This window comes from Polyodon spathula, chromosome 54 (assembly GCF_017654505.1).
Source record: "Polyodon spathula isolate WHYD16114869_AA chromosome 54, ASM1765450v1, whole genome shotgun sequence".
Classification (NCBI taxonomy): Eukaryota; Metazoa; Chordata; class Actinopteri; order Acipenseriformes; family Polyodontidae; genus Polyodon; species Polyodon spathula.
Genome location: NC_054587.1, coordinates 1,887,545 through 1,891,999, shown reverse-complemented (window position 1 = coordinate 1,891,999; position 4,455 = coordinate 1,887,545).

The following is a 4,455-nucleotide window of genomic DNA, read 5'->3' as shown; positions in this document are numbered from 1 at the left end:
CTGGTCTCTCTGGTCTCCCTGTACTGGTCTCTCTGTACTGGTGTCTCCGGTCTCTCTGTACTGGTCTCTCTAGTCTCTCTGTACTGGTCTCCCTGTACTGGTCTCTTTGTACTGGTCTCTCTGGTCTCTCTGTACTGGTCTCTCTGTACTGGTCTCTCTGTACTGTCTCTACTGGTCTCTCTGTACTGGTCTCTCTGGTCTCTCTGTACTGGTCTCTCCAGTCTCCCTGTACTGGTCTCTCTGGTCTTTCTGTACTAGTTTCTCTGTACTGGTCTCTCCAGTCTCCCTGTACTGGTCTCTCCGGTCTCTCTGTACTGGTCTCTCTGTACTGGTCTGTACTGGTCTCTCTGGTCTCTCTGTACTGGTCTCTCTGGTCTCCCTGTACTGGTCTCTCCGGTCTCTCTGTACTGGTCTCTTTGTAGTGGTCTCTTTGTACTGGTCTCTCTGTACTGGTCTCTCTGGTCTCTCTGCACTGGTCTCTCCGGTCTCCCTGTACTGGTCTCTCCGGTCTCTCTGTACTGGTCTCTCTGTACTGGTCTCTCCGGTCTCTCTGTACTGGTCTCTCTGTACTGGTCTCTCTGTACTGGTCTCTTTGCAGTGGTCTCTCTGTACTGGTCTCTCTGGTCTCTCTGTACTGGTCTCTCTGTACTGGTCTTTCCGGTCTCTCTGTACTGGTCTCTCTGTACTGGTCTCTCTGTACTGGTCTCTCTGTACTGGTCTCTCTGTACTGGTCTCTCTGTACTGGTCTCTCTGTACTGGTCTCTCTGCACTGGTCTCTCCGGTCTCTCTGTACTGGTCTCTCTGTACTGGTCTCTCTCTGCACTGGTCTCTCCGGTCTCTCTGTACTGGTCTCTCCGGTCTCTCTGTACTGGTCTCTCTGGTCTCTCTGCACTGGTCTCTCCGGTCTCCCTGTACACTGGTCTCTCCGCAGAGAGAGTCGTGACCAGAGAGAGCCAGAGAGACACTGACCAGAGAGTCATACAGAGTTACCTCTCATACCAGAGAGTACATGACCATAGAGACATTCTCAGAGAAAACATCACAGATCAAGCGCCATACCAGAGAAACATTACCAGAAGCTCTCTGCACCAATGGAGGCCCTCCTTACTGGTCAGAGTCACGGTCTCAGATCTGGCCAGGTAGACATGTCCAGAGAGACGTGACCAGAGAGCGGTCTCTCTACACTGGTCTCTCTGTACTGGTCTCACTGGTCTTACTGGTCTCTCTGCACTGGTCTCACTGGTCTCTCTGTCTCAGATGTTCTCAGACGGCTCTCCCAGGTTCCGGAAGCTGCACTTCCCAGTCGGTCTCTGGATCAACAACCCCAAGAAACACGTCAGCAAGAGGAGGCCGAGTGCAGGGAGTGAGAAGTGAGTGAGAGAGGGGGGGGGTCACAGCATTCACTAGAGGGGGGGTCACAGCATTCACTAGAGGGGGGGGTCACAGCATTCACTAGAGGGGGGGGTCACAGCATTCACTAGAGGGGGGGGTCACAGCATTCACTAGAGGGGGGGGTCACAGCATTCACTAGAGGGGGGGGTCACAGCATTCACTAGAGGGGGGGGTCACAGCATTCACTAGAGGGGGGGTCACAGCATTCACTAGAGGGGGGGTCACAGCATTCACTAGAGGGGGGGTCACAGCATTCACTAGAGGGGGGGTCACAGCATTCACTAGAGGGGGGGTCACAGCATTCACTAGAGGGGGGGTCACAGCATTCACTAGAGGGGGGGTCACAGCATTCACTAGAGGGGGGGGTCACAGCATTCACTAGAGGGGGGGTCACAGCATTCACTAGAGGGGGGGTCACAGCATTCACTAGAGGGGGGGTCACAGCATTCACTAGAGGGGGGGTCACAGCATTCACTAGAGGGGGGGTCACAGCATTCACTAGAGGGGGGGTCACAGCATTCACTAGAGGGGGGGGGGGGGTCACAGCATTCACTAGAGGGGGGGTCACAGCATTCACTAGAGGGGGGGTCACAGCATTCACTAGAGGGGGGGTCACAGCATTCACTAGAGGGGGGGTCACAGCATTCACTAGAGGGGGGGTCACAGCATTCACTAGAGGGGGGGTCACAGCATTCACTAGAGGGGGGGTCACAGCATTCACTAGAGGGGGGGTCACAGCATTCACTAGAGGGGGGGTCACAGCATTCACTAGAGGGGGGGTCACAGCATTCACTAGAGGGGGGGTCACAGCATTCACTAGAGGGGGGGTCACAGCATTCACTAGAGGGGGGGTCACAGCATTCACTAGAGGGGGGGTCACAGCATTCACTAGAGGGGGGGTCACAGCATTCACTAGAGGGGGGGTCACAGCATTCACTAGAGGGGGGGTCACAGCATTCACTAGAGGGGGGGTCACAGCATTCACTAGAGGGGGGGGTCACAGCATTCACTAGAGGGGGGGGTCACAGCATTCACTAGAGGGGGGGGTCACAGCATTCACTAGAGGGGGGGGTCACAGCATTCACTAGAGGGGGGGTCACAGCATTCACTAGAGGGGGGGTCACAGCATTCACTAGAGGGGGGGGTCACAGCATTCACTAGAGGGGGGGGTCACAGCATTCACTAGAGGGGGGGGTCACAGCATTCACTAGAGGGGGGGGTCACAGCATTCACTAGAGGGGGGGGTCACAGCATTCACTAGAGGGGGGGGTCACAGCATTCACTAGAGGGGGGGTCACAGCATTCACTAGAGGGGGGGTCACAGCATTCACTAGAGGGGGGGTCACAGCATTCACTAGAGGGGGGGTCACAGCATTCACTAGAGGGGGGGTCACAGCATTCACTAGAGGGGGGGTCACAGCATTCACTAGAGGGGGGGTCACAGCATTCACTAGAGGGGGGGTCACAGCATTCACTAGAGGGGGGGTCACAGCATTCACTAGAGGGGGGGTCACAGCATTCACTAGAGGGGGGGTCACAGCATTCACTAGAGGGGGGGTCACAGCATTCACTAGAGGGGGGGGTCACAGCATTCACTAGAGGGGGGGTCACAGCATTCACTAGAGGGGGGGTCACAGCATTCACTAGAGGGGGGGTCACAGCATTCACTAGAGGGGGGGTCACAGCATTCACTAGAGGGGGGGGTCACAGCATTCACTAGAGGGGGGGGTCACAGCATTCACTAGAGGGGGGGTCACAGCATTCACTAGAGGGGGGGTCACAGCATTCACTAGAGGGGGGGTCACAGCATTCACTAGAGGGGGGGTCACAGCATTCACTAGAGGGGGGGGTCACAGCATTCACTAGAGGGGGGGGTCACAGCATTCACTAGAGGGGGGGGTCACAGCATTCACTAGAGGGGGGGTCACAGCATTCACTAGAGGGGGGGGTCACAGCATTCACTAGAGGGGGGGGTCACAGCATTCACTAGAGGGGGGGGTCACAGCATTCACTAGAGGGGGGGTCACAGCATTCACTAGAGGGGGGGTCACAGCATTCACTAGAGGGGGGGTCACAGCATTCACTAGAGGGGGGGGTCACAGCATTCACTAGAGGGGGGGGTCACAGCATTCACTAGAGGGGGGGTCACAGCATTCACTAGAGGGGGGGGTCACAGCATTCACTAGAGGGGGGGGTCACAGCATTCACTAGAGGGGGGGTCACAGCATTCACTAGAGGGGGGGGTCACAGCATTCACTAGAGGGGGGGGTCACAGCATTCACTAGAGGGGGGGGTCACAGCATTCACTAGAGGGGGGGGTCACAGCATTCACTAGAGGGGGGGGTCACAGCATTCACTAGAGGGGGGGTCACAGCATTCACTAGAGGGGGGGTCACAGCATTCACTAGAGGGGGGGTCACAGCATTCACTAGAGGGGGGGTCACAGCATTCACTAGAGGGGGGGTCACAGCATTCACTAGAGGGGGGGTCACAGCATTCACTAGAGGGGGGGTCACAGCATTCACTAGAGGGGGGGTCACAGCATTCACTAGAGGGGGGGTCACAGCATTCACTAGAGGGGGGGTCACAGCATTCACTAGAGGGGGGGTCACAGCATTCACTAGAGGGGGGGTCACAGCATTCATAGCCCTAACCCTTTATCCTCCTCTCTCTCCTCTCCTCTCTCAGATCCATCTCTAGCTCTGATGTCATCTCCTGTCAAGATCTCCCCAGCACTGGGATTAGCGGCACGTTCCACTCCTCCCAGTCTAGCTCCCAATACCCCCAGCAGCCGGGATCACAGTCCAGTGCCCCCTTCTCACCTCGCCTCCTCCCCCTCTCCCTCTCCACGAGCTCCACTCCCTCCCTTCCCCCCTACCCTAAGAGGAGGGGGGTTCTCGACGAGAAGGAGGCGGGATCCTTGAGTCCGGTCGGGGAGTCGGTTCCACGCCCCCCCTCGCCAGGGACACAAGCGCCTGTCCCCAGAAGTTCCTGAGGGGCGTTCCCTAGTGCCCGGAACCCCTACCACCCCCTTTGCACGGGGCCTGGCCCCCCCCCGGGGCG